At 34.2% G+C, this 22,760-nt stretch overlaps 1 pseudogene; it reads left to right on the top strand.

The window, feature by feature from the left end:
- The first annotated feature begins 19,960 nt into the window (after nt 1-19,960).
- LOC144999353 (5S ribosomal RNA) lies at nt 19,961-20,079 on the top strand (annotated as a pseudogene).
- Nucleotides 20,080-22,760: the final 2,681 nt, after the last annotated feature.

Below are 22,760 nucleotides of genomic sequence, written 5' to 3'. Positions count from 1 at the left end.
TTTCGACTTCATGTTTAAACTCTTTGAATTTTTGAAAGGTTTCTATCTTATTCTTGATAAATTTATTTGCATCCATTGTGGTGGATCTGAAGGGACCGCACACATCAGTGTGTATAAGATCCAACAATCCTTTACCTCTTTCACAAGTACCACTGAAAGCTGATTTAGTCATCTTTCCAAGCAAACAAGACTTGCATGTATCATCCGACCAACACTCCATCCTTTTGGAGTTGGTCAATGCGCTTCTTGTTGACATGTCCAAGACGACAATGTCACAAGCATGCTTTGTCTAAACCATTAGGCGCATCAATTTGTAACATACTATTTCCTAAATTGTCTATAACTATCAAAGTTTCATATACACCATCATAAGGAAATGCTTCAAAATAAAAAACACGATTATAATAAGCATTAATAGATCCATTCTCATTATTAAAAGAATATATAAAACCTTGTATGTACAAACCATGAAAAGAAATAGTATTCATCATGATTTCTGACGAGTAGCAACAATAATTCAAGTCTAAACACAACCCACCACTAATCATTAAAGAATAAGCATCGATCTTGGTAACAGGTGATGATCTCCTATTACCCATTATCAGGTTTATCTTCTCAAGCTCCACATTCCTACTTTCTCTTAGTCTCTGCAAGTTAGAGCAAATGTGAAAACCACATCCTATATCAAGGGCCCAGGAATTAGAATGCGATGAGTTTTTAGACAAAAAAAATGTAAATAACTACTGAGGTAGGCTTGATCTTGCCATCCTTAATGTCCTATAATTACATGGGGCAGATTCTCTTCCAATGCCTTTTGTCTTGGCAGTAGAAGCACGTTGCTTCTATTGGATCCGAGGAAAGAGGAGCAGAAGCGGATTTTCCTTTGGGTCCACTAGAAGAACATTCATGAGACTTTCCCTTCCAACTTTACTTAGAGGGAGCTTTCCATTTTCCCCTTTCCTTGTCCAATAGCTAGGACATAAGCAACAATAGTAATAGGAGGAGTGGAATCAACAACTTTTCTTTTTAATCCACTTTCTGCAGCTCTGAGCAATCCTTGAAGTTTACTCAACGTGACTTCCTCTTTCCTCGAATGATAATTCATCTTGAACTGATCATAGCAAGGAGGTAAAGAGTGCAAGACTATGTTAATAGCCAACTCTTCATCAAAGTTGTCATTAAGCTTCAAGATACAATCCACATAACGTTGCATGCATTGCAGGTGGGTCGTGATGGACTCTCCATCCTTCATCTTGGTAGCAATGAGTGACCTGACTATCTCATACCTTTCTTGACATGCTCTTTAATGGTATTTCTCCATCAAGTCCTTGCATATCTCGTAATACCAATAGTCCTCATAGAACCATTATAGCTCAGGAGTCATAGTGGCCATCATAATGCAAGATACTTTGGTAGCATCCTTGTAGTGAGCCCTATACTTAGCTATTTCTTCAAGAGTAGTTTGTGATTCATCTATCTCATTCAGCTCTTTATCGAGGAAGTATTCATTGTCCTCAAATTAGAAGTCCATTCAAATGTTAAGGTACTAATCATTAATGTTGGAACCATCGAATGTTGCCTTGGCACAGATGCTCCAGAGCAGGAAAGTGTGCGAGGAGTTGTTGTTGGAGTAACCAAAAGCCTTATTGGATGTTGACATCTGCAAAAGAAGAAGGATAAGTTTTTTAATTAGATAAGCAATCCTTAATATAACACCCAAAATGAAATATTAAGGCTAAGACCCAACACAATAATTCACAATTCAGAATAGGGATGCCGTAATCCAATTGTAAATTATTTGAAGGTAGGTAAATGACGATTTACAAATTAGCTTGGTACTCTTGATGTCATTTACCACCCAATCAATATTCCGGTTAAACACACACGCTCCATTGATCAATGATAATTTACGAGGTACCCATTTCCACCCTTTATTAGTCCATATTAGTATGTCGGTTAACCATACACGCTCCACTAATGATTTTTATAAACTGCAATGTGCAATTTCAAGGATTAGCATCAAATTCACATTTTCCTAAAGTAACTAAGACTGGGAATTTTATAAAAACATTTAGTTACTTTATATCTTCATTATACTTATTGAGAGATTAATCATTTATCCTACTGGTTTAGCTAATGACCCTCCACCAATCAAGGAAGCGGTGGGTGAGAGTGGAAACCCATTCAACTGCTATTTTATAGGTAGTTTCCTTATACCCCCTTATAGATCGGCTTCGTGAATGAGATATACTAATGGTAAGACTGGTCTTTTTCTTATACATACATACATACATATATATATATATATATATATATATATATATATATATATATATAAATATATGCAGACACACACACATTAAACTTTTAATTTTATAATAGTATAATGGTGTATTTTAAACTTTTAACATAATAGGGTTCTAAATTTTAAGATTTCAAAATTAAATTATTTAATCAAATTTTAAATTATAAAATCACAGGGTGTATTCTTAAAATTTTTCAAAACTACTAGATCAAATTTTAAATAATAAAATTAACAAATTAATTTGGTCTTTATCTTAAAACTTGACCAAATCATTTATTTTGATAAGGATATACATTACATTTTACAGAAAATTCAACTTTAAACAGTTACAATGAATTAAGGTAATAATGCTAATTTAATCAAGATATCAAAATCGAAAAATCAAGCATCTGACGAGTCAACTCGTCGAGTCAGGCAATGAACTCATCGAGTTTGAAGAACAGATTGACGAATCTGCTCCCTTATCCTTTGGACAATTCACTATTGCATCAAATTCAATTGAAAAACATCATAGGCTCTGATACCACTGATGGGTTTTGAGCATAACTACAACCTATGTGTTCATGCAACCTTAATTGCTTTGAATCTAAGTTTTTCACTAGTTGAACATGCATGTTGAATACCAAAGCAAAACCTTGAGATCTAGTATATAAAATCAAAATTCATAGGGTTTAGAAGTTTACCTTACTTGTTGTACTATAATAACAAGAACACCTTGTAGATCTTCACTCTTGAAAGCTTAGTGCCTCAGTTGTGACACCTCTAATTGCTTACAAGTACCCTTTGCAAGAGGATGAGAGGAGAAAGGAGGTAATGTACTTAGAAATAGGTTCCACTAGGGTTTAGAGGCATGTGTTGGCCGAAACTCCAATAGATGCAGTCTTTATATAGCTGTAGGCTATAGGGTTTGCTAAAGGAAACCCTAATTTCCTGCTTAAGGCTCAAGGAGCCCATGGAATCCACATCAAGAGGCCTTGGACAAAAACTTATAGGGCCTCCCTATAATTTTCGTTGAATCCTATGTAAGGAGTCCATTAGCCCAGTTTCACAACTATTAGTGATTTCCAAAATAGTTCCTATTCCTTTAATCAGTTCCTTTAATCCCGAAATTAATTACAAATTAATTTCTGATTAAATACTAATTAAATAACATTATTTCTAATTAATATATTATTCTTATAATACATTAGTAAATCGTTTATCAAGCTTTCTCTCTAAAGGTCATCTTGTCAAGTTGCAAGAGTTTTGGCAACCTAAAAAGACCATGCTACTATCAAATCAAGTACACACCAATTATAGTTATGGGCTTAGACACTTAATCCAACACCTTTTCGCCACAATGAAATCAAGTAGCTTCTTTTAGATCAATGTTCGCAGGGACATAAAAGTTGGGCTTCGACCTTCACTCACTGCTAGACCCTCCAGCATGGGCCTTCCCTTTCCTACCGGATTAGGAAGGAGCCTTCCTCTCTTTCACTTTTCTTGATTCACTTGCTAAGATAGAATCATATGTTTCACTAAAGGATTTTCGAGGACAAATTTCTTTTTGTTGTATCAAAGAGCCATCTTCAAATTCCTCATCCAATCCATGTAGTTGGGACCAGTGAGCTTCTATTTCAACAAAATCAAGAGTACGTAGAAATTAGAGTTGGAGGAGCTATCTTGAGTAGTAGCGAGATCACCCTTTCCAGATATCTATATAAAGATACATAGTTTTAGTTAGTGATATAAATACTTAATATTATAACCCAAAATAAATATTTAAGGCTACAATCCAAAATAAAATTCATAATAAATAAGAGGAATTTTATAATCTAATTGTGATTTTATCTAGGTAGGTAACACAAATTACCAATTACAATTTAGCATTAAACCATTAGATCGTTTGAGACTCATTGAATCTTATCAATGACATATTTAATCTTAAATTATACTCTTCAAATTTGTGACTAGGATGTCGAGGATCACAAATTAGATGTGAATAACCATGCAAATCTGCTTGACAACCTCGACGATATTTATCATCTCACATTAATGTGTCGGTTAACCATACACGCTCCATGAATAATGATAATTTTTTATTCATCCATCACTCAACTTTATAGTCCCAAATTAGTGTACCAGTTAACCATGCACACTCTACTAACGACATATAAAGAGTGACGTGCGTTTTCATGGATTAGCATTCACTTCAAATTTTTTGTCCTAAAGTAACCAAAGATTGGGATTCATTCAAAAGGTTCTAGTACTTTAATACCATCATACTTTTAATAGTTTATGTCCTATCAAATTCTTTCGGCTAATGAACCTCCACCATACAAGGGGAGCGGTGAGTGAGAATGGACACCCAATGGCGGTCATTTTATAGGTCGCATCCTTATACCTCCTTAATAGTATGGCTTTGTGAATGAGACGTACTAACGATTTGACCGACTTGTCTGATATATATATATATATATATATATATATATATATATATATATATATATATATATATATATATATATATATATACATATATATATAATATTAAACTTTTAATCATATATAGTATAAGGTGTATTTTAAAACTTTTCAAAATACTAGGGTTTAAAATCAATCTTTCAAATTAAACAATTAATAATAATTAATTCTAAACTAAATAATGATATAGTCTTTTATCTTAATTAAACAATTAGTTAAATAAATTTAAATCATATTATTTACCAAACAAACAATTAATTAAATAATTTAAACACATGGATCAAAAAATTATTTACCAATTAACTAATTAATTAAATAATTCAAAGTTAATCCTAATCTCTTATCCTTCTAATTTTTTAAAAAAGGTAGGCTTTACCCGATTTTAAATATTCAAATTTTAAATCATATTATATAATAATTAAGAAAACTAGAAAACCCTAGGGATATATATATATATATATATATATATATATATATATATATATATATATATATATATATATATATATATATATATATATATATATATATATATAAATTTTCAAAAATAAGGGCATGGTGGCTAAGGTTCCCAAAACACTAGCCAAGTCAAAATTTAAGTCTTTAGGGTTTAATTTCCACAAAACCTAATTTTGATCAATTCATTTTAGTGCACAATCAAATAGAAAACTAAGATCTGATACCATTAATGAGTTTTCTAGCTTATACAAAAAATTCCATGAGGCGGAAAAAACACTTAAACCATTAAGTTCACATGCAACCTAGAAATGATCTATCTTTTCTCTGTTGGTAGCAACTAACTATGAAAATTAAGAAACCTTAGTAGAGAGGCTATGATATCAAAATTCATATCAAACTAGGGTTACATAACTTTTGATTATTGTTGCAAATAATCAATGTAGAATCCTTCTTCAAGACCTTGAAAAGCTAGCACCAAATGAATGATACGTCTAATGGCTTGTACCTAAAACTCTAGTAACAAGAAGAATTTAGGAGAGAGGACGCTTGAGAAAAATTTCAGCTCTTTTGAGAGTGTAGGTGGTGGAAGAAATAAGGCTCCCAAGGAGTCCTATTTATAGGATGTAGGATAACCCTACAAACCTTAATCTTGAATTAAATTATAATATTCCAAATAAGATAATTATCTAGTATATTTATCATTAGGTAGCTTCTAGAAACCCTATCAAAGCTCCTCTAAAACCGTCCCTGTAGAAAGGTTCTGGAAGCCTTCCTTTGTTCAACTTTTGAACAATAACAACCCAAGTCACTACACTTTTAATTAATTCAGTTAATCCGGAATTAATTCCAACTAATTATGATTAATTCCAAATTAATTATTATTATTACTTCCAATTAATATATTAATCATATAATGTATTAATAAATTATTTGTTTCAATTTCTAATTAATTTATTAATCATATAATAAATTAATAAATCGGTCTCTTCCTCCAAAAGTCAATATATCCAATTACTATTTGGTTGGCAACCCAAAAAGGACTTTGGTTCTAATTCAAGAATATACCAATTTAGTTATTGGTTTAGACACCTTAGTCCAACATAACGGGCCTCGAACTAACTCGCGTAACAGGCCCTACCCAACATACAAAACAAGCAAGTATCATACAGGAAACTAGCATCTTCTAAACATAATCCAGTGGGCCAATATTTGTGTCTTCGACCTACGAGTACAGTGAAGAGACTCACTTCAATCCAATGATACAGAATCACACACTCGAGCTGCTGCTACAATGGCTCCTCATATTGAACACATTCAAACCAATCCTAATTACTATTTAGGGTAATACTCATAATTAAAGGTCCAAATCATATTATATAATGCTAAAGGTATAAGACCATTTTACTCTTCCCCTAGTTGACCCATCTAACGATGGACGACAACCATAATGACCCAAGGCCCAAAAATTGCCCAAATGGCCTTTTGGTGTGTACGCCATGTGTACTACCCCATTACACCTGACATACCGGGCTTCAACAGGAGGAGAACTCAGGCTGAACCCGTTACACCCTGCATCCCAAGAGAGTATGTCTGGCGTACTCCCTTATGCCCAAAACTCATCATTAAGCTCTTAATGCTTAAAGACGAAACGTCGAGTTTACATATCTAACTCTTGGGAAGGCCTTAACTAATAAAGTTGGAAACTTTAAGCTTTTTCATGACTTAATAGGGCCCAAAACCAAACCCTAGGTTCATAACTTCACTAAAGGACCAATAAATAATGCATACTTGGACTATAACCTTCAAGATCCGATTTTTATGACTAAATAATTTTAGAAATGTCTAGAAATGATGCTCAAAGGTTCTAGAGTAACTCATACTCACATGATCCAAAGCCATGGGACTAAACATGCCAAAACATAACCCAAGTCTATATCTAAACTAATGAGCCATAAAGTTTAAAGCTTTATACCTCCAAGGGATGTTAGATGAAAAACCAAGTCTAGATCCACAAGCTCCAAGCTTCCTAACACCTCACCAATAGACTCCTTCTTCTTCAATATGCATAAAACACATAAAGTAACACTCTAAGATCTTAAGGATATCACAAGGTGGCTAGGGTTTCAAATAACTTGAAAAGGGAGAGTGGAGGCTGGTTATGAAGAGGCCTTGAGGGTCATCAGATGTTTAAATAGGGTCTTAACCCTAAAAAATTAGGGTTTGGGTTCAACAACTGTACGCTAAACGTACGTATGGTACACCATGTGTACACAGGGATTGGGTTCAACGACCGTACGCCCAACAATATTATAATTTAAGCCATAAATGAAAAATAGACGGATGACATGTTTTACACTTGATTTTAGATGGATGAATCTATATATAACACTTATTATTGATTGTATCATGTTGATTTAAATCATGTGGTTAAGTAGTTAGAGGTAAGATAAATTACAATTCAATATGATTAGTATTAGGCAACACAAAAATGGATGTCTGGCATTCTAGGCAGCATTGATGGTAAAGTTTAGAACACCACCTCTTCAAACGAAATGTCAGGAAATCAGAAGGATGACACCTGCTTTCGGACACATTCTCCCTCTTTCTCCTTTTTATTAACTAACTATCTTTTCTTCCATTCCATCAACACCATTATTAGGACAACACCAATGGTAAAATCCGAGATGGACCATGGCACCATCACCAATACCCCGTTTAGCCTTAGGATGTACAATTAGTTATGAAGATAATCAGTTATAAAGATGGGTATAGTAGCCTCCAAAATTACTTATTGTAGTGTAATATAATTTTACTATTATGAATGTTAGTGTTATAAAGATGGGTATAATAGCCTCAAAAATTACTTATTGTAGTGTAATATAAATTTACTATTATTAATGTTAGTGTTATTTGTTCCAACAGTGTATTCTTGTCAACACACTTCTAGCAAATAAATAATCAAATGACTGCTATATTGATTAATTGACCCATTCCAAAATTCCTTTAATTTGTAGACTGATAAATATAAAACATTTATATTTTATAATCCACACATAAATACAGTTCAAATTTTTCGTAATAGCAAAAAAACAAAAAAAAAAAAAAAAAAAAAAGAACCCTTTAACTATTTCAATGAACAATTACAATAATAGTCATACATTTGATGGATTTAATAATCAAATTAATGCCAATTAGTTGGTCAAATGGCACAAGTAAAAGGGTCATGAGAAAAACAATTGGGCCATGATCACGATTTGGGCTAATTTAGTGGCATATTAAGTAAAAGGGAAATTGGGCGAAATGAGGAACAACCCATGCCCAAAAAGGTTTACGGCAAGACAAAACAAATCTACGTTTGTTTGGATATGTCTAATTGAACGATTAGATTCGGTTGAAATATTCAATACGTTTGTTTGGATATGTCTAATTGAACGATTAGATTCGGTTCAAATATTCAAATTTTTGGATTGGATTATCAAAACTGAATTATTATTTTTGATTTTATATTGGTTTTGGTTTATAAAATAAGAACCGAATAATAAAAAATAAACGAATTATAGTTTATTATTTATTTATTTTTATTATATCTATAATTATTTATTAATTTGATAATTTTTTTTTTCAAAAAACCTTAAAAGATTACACCTAATAAAAAAATTAATATGCATTTTCTCTCAAAAAAATTATCTATTAAATATTAAATTATAATATACCTTCTTAGTAGTTGTATATAAATTTTAAGTTACAACTAAAAAATTGATTTTTGCTTCTTCTGTAAAAATTAAATAATATTATAATTATATATCGTTCTAAAATGTTATATGTTTTGAAAACTCAATTATAAAAACTGATTCAACCGAACTGTAATTGCATTTGATCGGATCATATTTAAATTTAGTTTGAACAATTCGGATCCACATTTTGAAAACCAAAATCAATTTGGATTTATTTAGTTAGATCGGATCAAACCGATCCATCCAAACGAACGCCCTTAACTTCCACTGATTTTTCCGTTTAACGAACAATCCCATTCTTGATGCCATTGATTGCAATTGAAGAACAAAAAATGAGGTGTTGTTTATGGAGTCGTTAAACAAGGACGCCAAAACGAAATCGGGAATAATTTTTGCTTTTGTTAATCGGGATTAAAGGTTTGAAATCAACTCTTTTGGAATTCCAAGAAAAAACCCATTTTTTAGAGTTAATGTCATAAAAACCCTCATGATTTTAGGGTTTTTTTCGTTTTTACACAAAGTAGCATTTTATGTTAGTTTTTAATGTTATATTTTTCAGAAAATGTTTGGTTTTACCCTTTTTACGGGTGATAAAAAGGTTTTTCAGGTTATAGTTATATTAACTTCACATAAAATCCCTTTTAAACTAGTAAAGTTGATGCCATATTACCCATTTAAAGTTAATATCATATTACACTTTTACGGGTGATAACATGTTTTACCTTTTTTTGTAAATTTTTTATTTAAAAAATATGAACACGAAACGATAATCACACACACTATTGATATATTTATCATTAGTAGATTTTTATTATTAATAGTGACGTTATTAGTTTCATTTAAACTAGTAAAGCTGCCCATGCTTTGTATGGGTCGGGAGGTTTATTCTTTGTAATTGTATTTTGTTAACATAATGTGTTTATGTGGGAAAAAAGATAATTAAGTATTCAAACTGAACTGAAACTGATGCAATTGGATAAAGTAATGTAAAACTTTACTTTTTTGTCTACATTATGAATATACTTATGTTTGTTGTTCCCAATAGCAATCTACTTATATTTTTTTTACCTAAATAACAACGTACTTTTATATCTAACAAATGATACTATATGTAATCAATAAATAAATAAGATAGAACAAAACGTTTCAAAACTGGATATAAATTTACCAGTTGTTCATCATCCATCAACAAAGATTCCAAAACAAAAATTAAATATTAAATATATTTTAGTAGAAAATCTGCCATAAATATTAATCAAGGAAGAATACCATTTCTATTTAACAAATTGGATATTAATCAATTTGCTTACTTGATCATATTCTTCTAATTTTTAATCTACTTCTTCCACTAACACAAGGAAAGATTGATGAGTCATTTACAATGGCACTTTTCTTCGTTCCACTAAAGCCACATTCAAAGCCACTTTCAGCAAGCCCATAACCAAATAATACAATTCCAGTGATCACAAACATGGCTAAAAACATAAGAATTCATATCACACCCCTTGTTGCAACATCCCTAGAGAAAACCAAAATTATGTCATTAACTTAACTTTAGAAAAGGTGAACTGTAAGAAATGAATATGTACATTCACTGAAGATATTTGTTTTCTAAACTATAATCTCCTAAGAATGTACTTGAAAGAAATGGAAGTACATTGTTGTTTAGAAAGTAGAGAACAAAAAAGGAATACCAACAACAACATGAGACAAAAAACAATCTTCGTAATATAGTTGAAAGATTTTACCTCCAATTGTAATTGACAAATAAAGGGAAACAAAGCTATTATATTTTTAATTTTTATCATCTTTATTATAATAGGCCGGTGGGCAAGCCAATAAAAGTAACAGTTATATAGCTAAATTAATACAATGGTGAAATTACGTTGTGTCATTTGACCAGTAAAATATACACGTTTTTAATGAATGCAGTACCTCTTCATGGATTGCATGATAAGGGAGTTCATTTCTAAAAAAATGTTGCAATAAACCAAAGAAGTGAACCTAGAACCCTTATCCTTGCTTTTGGTGTAGTCCTACAAAACCATGATAATTAATTAAAAAATAATAATAATGATAAAATGGATATCATTTTTTTATTTATAAAAATGAGAGCCAAAAGCCTAACCGTGATTGGGAATTAAGCAAGGACAATATATTCTTTGCTATGTAGGTACCTCCTTGTTCCAAATTATTACCTTTAGCATTTAAATTCAACATTATATGATTTTTTTTAATAGTAAACAGTTACTATAAATATTAGTAAGTCAAAAATGAATAACCTAGAACCATAAGCATGAAGCTGTAGAGCTTTCTCATTAAGGAAACAACACCATTAGCATCTTTATTTTTACCTATGCCTACATACACATTTGAACTAATTTAAGGCCTGTTTGTTTTTTATTTGATGGGCTTAATGAGTTAAGCACATAAACTCGACAGCTATACATGGTTGTTTCCTTTTGATTTTATCCAGACAAAATGACTTAATTGGATCCCTTTTACCTATTTGCCCTTCTTTTTTCCACCTAATTCTTATATGCTAAAATTGATGCATGTTGTTAAAACTAATATAGAGTTTGATTTTTTTCAATTTAAGGATAAATTTGTCATTTAGTCTCATTTGGACAGTTTATTTAGTGTAAAAAAGAAAAACAAACCTTATGTATACAACACTGGATCCACACATACATGATTACCCATTTAGACATTATAAAATATTAAGGAAAAAAAATAAATGAGGGCTAATTGGTATAAATTTAGGACTTAGTAAGGAACCAACCATCTAGCAAGCGAACATCTTGTAAGGAGCTGCTTGCAGAGTCTAAAAGCCAACCTGAATGAGAAATAAAACCTCGCAACAAAGAAGCCTGATATTCAGACAAAAATATTAATAATAGGCTCGTTGATCAATTTAAGTAAACCAAAAAAATTAATTTTTTGCCTGTGTTATCTCAAGTATAAGATTTAATTGCATAGAATAAGATGAAATACATGGTATTTTAACCACATTAATAGGTTGCAAAGAAATCCAAAAACAGAAACAGTTAAACAGAATCGACCTATAAAATATAATTTTTTTTACAATAAGCATATTTCTAACCAAAAAATTCAACCCTATATTTCAGGATATTACAGTTCAATAAGAATGAGGATCCAAGAAGAAATACCTAGGACAACTAACTAAAATATTTGACCTATAATTGAAAAAAAAGAAGATAAAGTTAGGGAAAATATTGGTACCTTTTGTATAACCAAATGGGGAAGCATGGAAGAAAATATTATGTTCTCACCACAAGAAAAGTGTGGTGTAGTGAGCTTTGATTGAAGAAAAATTAGTGAATCAAAACCGTATTATGAAAAAAAAAATCTAGATTTTTAAAAGAACTGACAAGGTTTAAGCTTTTTAATCTTTGCTTAAATCGGTTTCCATTTGCATCATTATAAGGATACTTCCCTGTTTCTACTTCTTCTTTAACAACTCTTTACGGGTTGTTAAAGGGAGAAAAAGTAACATATAAATACACATTAATACATACTTCTAGTGAAATAAATACACAGATACACACATTTGTACACAAATACATACAAATAGAAACAAAAGTACAAACATACAGTCACAAAAATACACAAAGATCCAAACTTACACATAAATCCAAACAAATTCACAAAGATATACACCTACACAGATACAAACACTTGCATACAAGAACACATACACAGACATAAACACTGCATACAAAGATAGACATATATATACATAGACTTAGAAAAATTAATACAAATACACATATAGAAACACATGCAAATATAATGACACACACATATATAGATAGACTTACACACAGTGCTACATGAACCGATAGAAGGAGACGACCTCCATCTCTCCTATCACCTTTGCCATAGAGAAATCAGAAATCCTTGTGAGGAGAGAAATAAGAGGCGGTTTAAAAAGCACAACAAATTACAAAAACAAAAAAACAAATTAAGGGTGAAAGACTTATAAGATAATTGATAGATATTTATAATCAATAACCAATTGATTAGTAAATTAGGGGCCAGATACTTAATCACATTGAAATGTAACCTATCAAAGAGAAATTAAATCCTAATTACATGGAAATCACAAGCCGACATTAAAACTGTGACAACCCGAAATTTTCCATCCAGTTCAATCTAACACTTCATTAAAAGTCAAACTCATTGCAGTTATCTTTTAGCACAATTAGGAGTTTATTTGAGCGTTCTAAGCCTTGTACAGTTAAGGAATAAGTATCGGGATTTATCTGCTGAATGTAACTAGTCTGGAACACCTTGACCAAGAGTTCACGGCCACCACATGGGAGTTTACGGCCGTAAACTCCATGTTGGCCGTAAACTCCTCCTATAAGGTCAAGTTCTGGCCATTTTGTTCATTCCTTTCCTCCTCTTGGCCAAAATCCTCTCAACTATCATCCTGATCTTCATCCCTGATCTTCAAATCTCGTAAGTTTATTGTGTTAACTAGTTGATATCTTACATCAACTAGTAATCTTATGTGATTTCATCCGTGAAATTATTCCTTTTTGTAGATCTTCATGTTTCACCAAGAACACACACTAGTGTTCTTGTCCTAAACCGACCATTCAAGATCCTAGATCGTAAGTACTCTTGTTCCAACTCGTTATACACTAGGTTTAACATGTTAAGTGCTTAGAAATCACAAAGAATCATGTGATCAAAGGAGTTTACGGCCAATAAATGTTCTTGGGCCGTAAACCCCTTTTAAAGGTGCAAATGACACCCTAACACCTTAGTAAGCCTTGGAACTTAGCATATAACCTTACACCATTGAACTAGGGACTTCAATACACGATTTGGCACTTCATACCATGAGTTTAAGGCCGTAAACTCCTGGGGAAGTTGTCCCCAGTCCATAAACACCATACAAGGCCATTCTTGAACCTTAAACCTACCCAACCTCTTGTTTAAGCCTTAGAACACTTAACCACTTAAGTCGTTATAGCTTTGAGCTTCATTTGGTAACCCAGTTTAGAGTTTATGGCTAGGAGTAAACTCACATGGGCCGTAAACTTCTTAAGGCTTGGTCCATTGACCATAAACTCCCTTATAAGGCTTTGCACTCCTTTGTGGCAACCCAATAGCCTCCTAACACTTTGACCAAAGTGTTTTCCTCACATTAGGATGTTTATACATGTTTAATTTGTGTTATAATCACTAGTTATATATACATATGTCTTCATATGTTATTAGGATCATTGTGTGTGTTTAAGTCTTCACTTGACACCGAACACGTGTCCGACACTTCCATCCGATCCACTAACTGCAGGTGAGTTCATACCCCTTAATTAACCTTTTAAATGTTTCTAAATATTTTTAAATGCTTTATGGGGGGAATAAAAGTTAAACCATGTTAGTTGTTATATCAATCATATGTGATTAATAACTAGCATGCAAATGGATTTACTATACGTTAACTGTTTTACCAAACATATTTCTTCAAATGACTTTCTTAAATGTTTTTACATGTTTAAACCTCTTTATCAAACTGTCTTACATACTATATGTTTCCTTTCAAACTCCGTTACAAATGTGTTTTAAACAAAGGTTTTCCATATACTTAAACTATCTTATCAAACAAAATACTTTCAATCGTTTTATAAACTGACATCAAGTCATCGTTTCTTAGTATTAAACTTTCAAAGGTTTTACAAAACTTCTTTTATGCTTTTATATTGTCAAATGTATCCCTAGATATGTGTAGTTATATAATAATGTTTAAAGGACTTAGGACGGTTAGCTCACTTTATTTCCTTTTCCTCGTTGGGATGTGGCCTTAGGGCATCGATTGCTCGTCCAAATGTCGTCTAAATATTAGTTATATATCATGTATACATATATGGACATAAAAGTTCCAGTAGTCAGTTCAGTACCTTTGTGTAGCAAAGGTATACTTTCGGTTATACATGTACATTACTAGTAACTATAATACATATAGTTAGGAGATACTACTACCATTCCAAGTACAAGGAATCACACAAGAGTCAGTTCATTCATGAGTCTATACTAATACATTACATGTTACATGAATACGTTTACATAGATATGCTTACATGAATACGTTTACATAGATACGCTTACATGAATACGCTTACATGAATACATTTACATAGATACACTTAAATAAATACGCTTACAATACACGATAACAGAACAGACATAACAAGGTGCTATAACATGGAACAAGTTCAGGATCTAACTATACCAATTAATCACTAATGCATTGTGATAGTTATATTGGTTATACATAATCATAGTAATGTGGATGTTAACGGCTTGCAATCATGTAGGGGTCGCGTTTGGTTCCCTAAATCTCTTGACGGGGAGCGTTTAGTATGGGATCTAGCCATCACATTATGCCTTAATCCTCAATTAAGGCAAATTAGTACAAAAGTAGTCACTTATTACAAATACTACAATACTTACACTGTATATATGACAATTACAAAAGGATAAAACTCCAATTAATATATTATTAATACCTTTACCATGCGTCATATTCACATAACCGATGAGGTAGATTAGATAATAGTAATAATAGTTATACAGTCAACTCTTGGTAGAAGGCTACTTTCAAAACAGTCGGGTCTTGGTAGAAGACTACTTTCAAAACAGTTAGGTCTTGGTAGAAGACTACTTTTTATACTAGTAGGAATCATAGGGATTTTATAGAGTTTTCAAACGTTTACAATTACTTACAAACATTTTCATACTTATACAAACTTTTCTCTAAATGTTTACAAGTCTTAGTTCACAGTTTTACAAATCAAAGACACATTAATACTTATGAATTCACCAGCTTTATTGCTGATACTCACTTTCAAAATAAGTTGTATTCTCAGGTCACAAATAGATAGGTACGACGATCGGGTTTTGTGACCACGAAGCAGTCAAGAATCGTCTTTTATTTTGGTTATTCATTATGTTGTCTTATACTATGAAAGAACACACTTGTAATTAAAATTATACTATTAATGCAATGGATGATGTTGTTGCTTGTTTACTACTTTACATTGTTGTGATACATTACATGACGTCATCCGCCCCAGAACGATTCCCGATTCCGCCGTTCTCGGTTTTGCGGTGTGACGGATTGGTATCAGAGCATTATTTATAGTGAATTGAGTATATCAACCAATAAAAGATATACTAACTATAGTTACAATGGGATTAAATATACTCTGACTAAGAGTTTATAGTTTTAAATAATAAAATATTTAACTAAGTATACGTGCCTGCATTCATACTAAAATCCATGTCACAATGACAAGAACAAAAGTATTACGATTATTGAATATCATAGGTAAGCTCGGGGATGTATGGTCAGTCCTAGGAGTGGCATAGCCTGATCAACTATGTTGGTCCGAGGAGTGATTAACACATGCCCAAGAATGGTTGTGATATGACAAGAAGTCTAAAAACTTACCAACACTACCACAATGAAAACATTATAACAGAAGCTAAGTCTAAAATACTATAGGAGTATTTTGTGTTACTATAATTACTTACTTGAGAACTAAAACTAATCTTCATTACTAAGTTGATAGTTGCTAAGTGGATACACTAAGGTTACATGTAACTAGGATGTCATAGACTTAGAATCTGTGAAAATTTTCTTTACCTCGGTTCCTTGTGAATTTGGAGTTAAGGTCACTTATTCGAAGGCATATCCTGTTTTGATTTCATATAACTGGTATGCACTTTACAAATAGCGATGTAACTAATGGAGATTTTCTAATAATTATCTAGATAGTTCGTCTAATAATTATTTCCTTATCCCAATTCTCGCATAGATAACATGACTGGACTCTATCCCCACGACAACCCGTACCTTCTGAATGAAGGCAATGTTGGATGGTTTGGCAAAGAACCAGAGAATGATCATCCAATCCCTTTGAATGATCACCATGCTGAAGACCTTTCGGATGATGATAACTCCGAACCCGAGGTTGAGAACCTATCCCCGGTAGCTCCCATTCCAAATCCTAATGCTCGTCCGAATTTTCATGGCCCGACGCCTCCTTGGGTAGAATGCTTGGAAACATAGAGAGAAGGGCAAGATCAACCTATTCCGTTTAATGGAGACCGAAGCTTCTACAACATAAACGAAGGGAGCTCAGTAGACAGATTTCTACCAATCCTGATCCGTAGAGTTGCCCGAAATGAAATTCAGGGCAGGACAACTCTCCAACGTATCGAAGACCTTAATACGAATGCAAGAATGCATACCGTTCGTACCAATCGGCTTGATCACACAAGTGAGAGATCGGAAAGAAACCATGTTACCCTGCTGCAAGCGCTAGCTGAAACTCGAGCCGAAGTCATAGAGCTCCGAGTACGCCGAAGGGTGTACGAAAGATACCTACTTGATATGGAACGTCAACTAATTGAACTAAGGGTTCACCATAGGGGTGACCGTCGCCAGTAGGAGATACTTTACTTCTTTCTTTGTTTTAAAGAGCCGTGTTCCTGTCTATGATTTGTGTAGCAGTTATCTATGTGACTACCTTGTACTGTAAGTACTTTAGTTTGGTCTATGCTGTCAAAGACTTCTCTACTGTAGATGTGATGTAAGACCTACTACAAGGTCAATTTTCCCGAACTTATTACATCTTAACATTGATGATATTGACAGTCGACTAACTTCCGTGTCACTCTTTGTTCAATTACCTTCATTGGAGTCTATCTGAAATTTGCTTTAGTCAAGTCATTAGACTATAGTAATTTAACTCTGGAAACATTTCCATGTCTCTTTCAAAGGTTGGATCATATTATCCACCAACCAATAATACCTCGACTTGAACGACAAACATCTTGAGACCATTCTATGAACTTACTTCTACTCTGTACTAGGACTACATCATAGGGATTTAGGTCAAACCTTCGTGAACACACTTCTATTCCTTACTAGGACTGTATCATAGGGATGTAGGTCAAACCTTCGAGAACATACTCTTACTATTTAATTGAACGATCGAAGTACTTCTAGGGTCAATGGTAGCCTTTACTAGAAATTCTAGTTCATCAAATAGGATTTGTAAGAAGATTATTATTATGACTTTCCTCGCTTATACATTCACGAGTTATATGTACTGAAGACCTGGTAGACAATAGAATGTGAGGTTTCTAATTTAGTTTCTTTTCCTCATTGGGATGTGAAACTAGAGTAAAATCACACATTTTATTATCCGCCCATTCTTGATTATACCATAACGTGTATAAGCTATGTTTTTGTGTATAACAACTCATCTCTTAGTCAGAATCAAAACTATACAGGGTCAACCGTAACAGCTCACGAACTCCTATCCTTTCGTGTTACAGAATCATGTTGCCATCCAGAAGTAGCCCACCGAGCAATGAAACCCCTATCCTTCAGATCGATGCCGCTACATTACAAGCTGCGGTAGCAACTGTCGTGACCGCTGTCCTTGCACACTTCAACTCTGGAAACACGAACAAGACCGACAAAGGGGTTGACAATTCCGATCGTTGTGACGATCCGACCCAAAGCCACAACTCAGGGTTCAAGAAATGGAAGCGTCAAGCCAAAAACGAATGCAAGCGTTTTCAAAGGCTTGCCATGCCACAACAACCAATGACGACCCCTGCCACGTCAGCACCAGCCAAGTGTTATGAGGGGACACTCCCGAAGTGTAACAAGTGTAGCTATCACCATAACGGAGCCTGCCGAGTATTGCAATGTACCAGTTGCAATAGACTGGGGCACATTGCTCGTTTTTATAGAGCCACCTCCACCACCGGAGCCAGCCAGGCTTGCTATAGCTGTGGTGAGACAGGACACTATCACAGGAATTGTCCAAAAGTAAAGACCAAGGAAGGCACCCACATCTATATAATTCCAACCCGACACCTCACTCCTACCACCAATGCTAGTACTAGCTAGTCATGTCACCAATGCAGTGAGATAGGGAACCTTAAGAAGGATTGTCCAATAAAAAAGAACTCTGGTGCAGACGGGAAGATACTAAGGATCACTGCCGCAAGAGAGACTACTCCGGACCCATGTTAGTGTAATTAAGGCGTTTCGTTGTAACATACCCATAAAACTTGTTTAAAACTAGTGCAACTCAAGTCTTATCTTTTGCGAGATCTCGTCAGTTAAGGGACCCTCGTGCTGCGTATACTTGCCTTTTGTAGTATACCTTGTTCGCAGCAACATTCCTGTAGTTACTCTAAAGTACTATAGCTCTGTTAAAAGTTGCACCATTGTGTTTTTTATGTAATGCATTTATGTTCAAATCTAGTGTCTTTATTTTCAAGTATGTCCGACTTTATCATACAACTTGAGTCAATTCGATTCACACAATGCCAGTATCGTGCACACATCTCTTTCTCCGAATCGCCTTTTCCAGTGAATCCGTCACTCCAGGACACTGAAGTACTCATTCATAGAGTGCCTCATGTTTCTTATCCTTTCCGAAGAAACCTCAGCAAACCTCCCCGAAGTACGACTCGTACAGTACTTATTCCAAGGACCTTTACGGTTGATCTATTGTTGAAGAATGTATACACAGGGGTGGTATACAATCAAGGTTCTATAGGTTTAGAATTCATGATTCCACTTTTACTCTTTTCCTCGTTGGGATGTGAGGTTAAAGAAGAATCATTTATTCGACTACCTTTTCAATATTAATTATATACGACTCGTATACACAAAAACTATGATTGATGAACCAAGTATGACTTCTAATATGAACTTCAGGACGGAGACTGCCCAAGACTACGAGTAATTGCATCACCATGCGAACAAACTTAGAACCCAATACTACTCCTATAACTAGATCACTCTACAGTCTAATGCCATAGAGATACAAGAACCGTCCGGACAGCTTAACGACTACTCGGTAAAAGAATGAGAAGAGCAAGCTCCTCACCTTTGAGAGCTCCAGTCTTATTCTTCAAGAAGATAGACTTCAACAGGTGCAATCATACCAACACTAATGCACCGGATCCCATCAGAACTCCGAAATTAAATGTGCTTAGGCTAGAGAAGTACTATGATCGGTAACACCTTGGGAAGTCCTCATGGTGCAGACCTCGACAGGACTTCCATTAGAAATCATTACCTTCTGCCTCACATAGATGAATTGGTTGATCAACCGCAAGGAACAAGGTGCATTTTAGAAATGGACTCAAGATCCGAATATCACCAGTTACGAGTGTTAGTGAAGGATGTCCCGAGGACAATCTTCCAAACTCGATGCGGACGCTACGAGTCCGTAGTGATATCCTTCGAATAGGACCAATACGCCCATAGTATTCATGAACTTAATGAATAGGGTACGCCATTCTTACTTGGATTAGTTCGTCATTGTCCTTATAAATGACTTACTTATCTACTCTCGTAGTAAGAAGGAAATCATAAAGAGCATCTACAACGAACCATGGAAACATTACAATCAAAGAAGCTTTACGTGAAGTTCTCTAAATACGAATTTTAGAATTGAAGAGTCGAATTCCTAAGACACACTATTAGTGATGTGGGAATTCTTGAGGACCCTTCCAAGGATCAAAACCATTGAGAATTTGTCAACACTGAAGACGCTTACAGGATTCTCCAAATTCTAGGTCTTGCTGACCTACTATCGTAGTTCATTTAGAACTCCTCGCGGATTACGAAACCTCTTACGACTTTGACTCAGAACGGAGTGGCCCTTGACGGGGAAGAGAAGCAAGATGAAGAAACCTTTGGGATTCCAAGTGAGAAGACAAATCCTTTTGGAAGTCTCACTCTAGGAAGGCTTGATACGTTTCGGAAAGCGTGGAGAGCTAAATCCAAGAGAGTTAGGACCTCTGAGATTCTTACCAGAATCGGCCATGTAACTCACAAACCCAACCTACGCCGCAAACTCAGTAATGTACATTTTACCCTTCACGTCTCGAACTTGAAAACGTACCCTTCCGTCAGGACTCTCGAAATCCCACTCGACGAGACCGAGATCAACGAGAGCCTAGCCTTCATGGAAGAACCGTAATGACCATCGACCGAGAGGTCAAGTGGATGAAGCAACACCGCCTCCCTTTTAGTGAAGATTCGTTGGGATACCAACCGAGGACCCGAATTTACTTGTGCCCGTGAGAACCAATCGACTAGGAAGTATCCCCACCTCCTTGCTCGATTATTCATACCTACACCTTACCTAAATTCTAATTTTGGGATGAAATTCAATCTAACGGGGGGATGATGTGACAACCCAAAATTTTCCATCAAGTTCAGTCTAACACTTCATTAAAAGTCAAACTCATTGCTGTTATCTTTTAGCACAAATAGAAGTTCATTTGAGCGTTCTGAGCCTTGCACACTTAAGGAATAAGTGTCGGGGTTTATCTGATGAATCTATAGCTCAAAGAACAAGTCTGGAACACCTTGACCAGGAGTTCACGGCCACCACATGGGAGTTTATAGCCGTAAACTCCATGTGGGCCGTAAACTCCTCCTATAAGGTCAAGTTCTGGCCATTTTGCTCATTCCTTTCCTCATCTTGGCCCAAATCCTCTCAACTATCATCCCGATCTTCGTCCGTGATCTTCAAATCTCTAAGTTTATTGTCTTAACTAGTTGATATCTTACATCAACTAGTAATCTTACATGATTTCATCTGTGAAATCATGTAATTTTGTAGATCTTCAAGTTACACCAAGAACACACACTAGTGTTCTTGGACAAAACTGACCATTCAAGCTCCTAGATCGTAAGTACTCTTGTTCCAACTCGTTGTACACTAGGTTTAACATGTTTACGGCTTAGAAATCACAAAGAATCATGTGATCAAAGGAGTTTACGGACAAGACATGTTCTTGGGCCGTAAACCCCTTTCAAGTGTGCAAATGACACCCTAACACCTTAGTAAGCCTTGTAACTTAGCATAGAACCTTACACCATTGAACTAGGGACTTCAATACACGATTTGGTAGTTCATACCATGAGTTTATGGCCGTAAACATCATACAAGGCCATTCTTGGACCGTAAACCCACCCAACCTCTTGTTTAAGCTTGGGAACACTTAACCACTTAAGTCATTATAGCTTTGAGCCTCATTTGGTGACCCAATTGAGAGTTTATGGCATGGTCCATTGACCATAAACTCCCTTATAAGGCTTTGCACTCCTTTGTTGCAATTCTTAATATCCAACTCCCATTATGGAAACATTTCTATAATTTCCGTATGACTATCCATTCTAAATAGAATCCTATCTATTCAGAATTATATCAATAATGTCATCCATTACTATACTCCCAACTATCCACAAGCAACCAATGCTTGATAAACCTTAGATTGTCCTTGATATTTATTTAACAACCTTAGTCATATCCAGTTCTAGTCCTTTTCCCTCTTAATGTACTAGGAATTTTGAAAAATTAGAACAAGCGAATATTATAGCATATGCAATGGATCCTATGCCCGAAGCATATGGGATACGACTCATAATGTCTTACATAAAAACATGATACTTGACTAGTCTTTTGCTAAAATATTCCCACATACATAATTTCCGATGTTGAAACATTTCAACATGGTATTCATATATTCATATGACTAAGTATCATTAAAATTTCAATCTAAGCTTTTAGATTTGAAATGAAGTATTAATGCTCTCCCACTCAAGTCTTACTATTGAGAAACAACTTTTCAAACTCTGCAACTTTGGAAATTAAAACTTTGTTTCCTATAAATATGAATACTTAACGTAATAATTATACTCCCACTAGCATAAT

This window comes from Lactuca saligna, chromosome 5 (genome assembly GCF_052625555.1).
Source record: "Lactuca saligna cultivar CGN05327 chromosome 5, ASM5262555v1, whole genome shotgun sequence".
Taxonomy (NCBI): Eukaryota; Viridiplantae; Streptophyta; class Magnoliopsida; order Asterales; family Asteraceae; genus Lactuca; species Lactuca saligna.
This window is presented reverse-complemented; position numbering and strand designations above follow the sequence as displayed.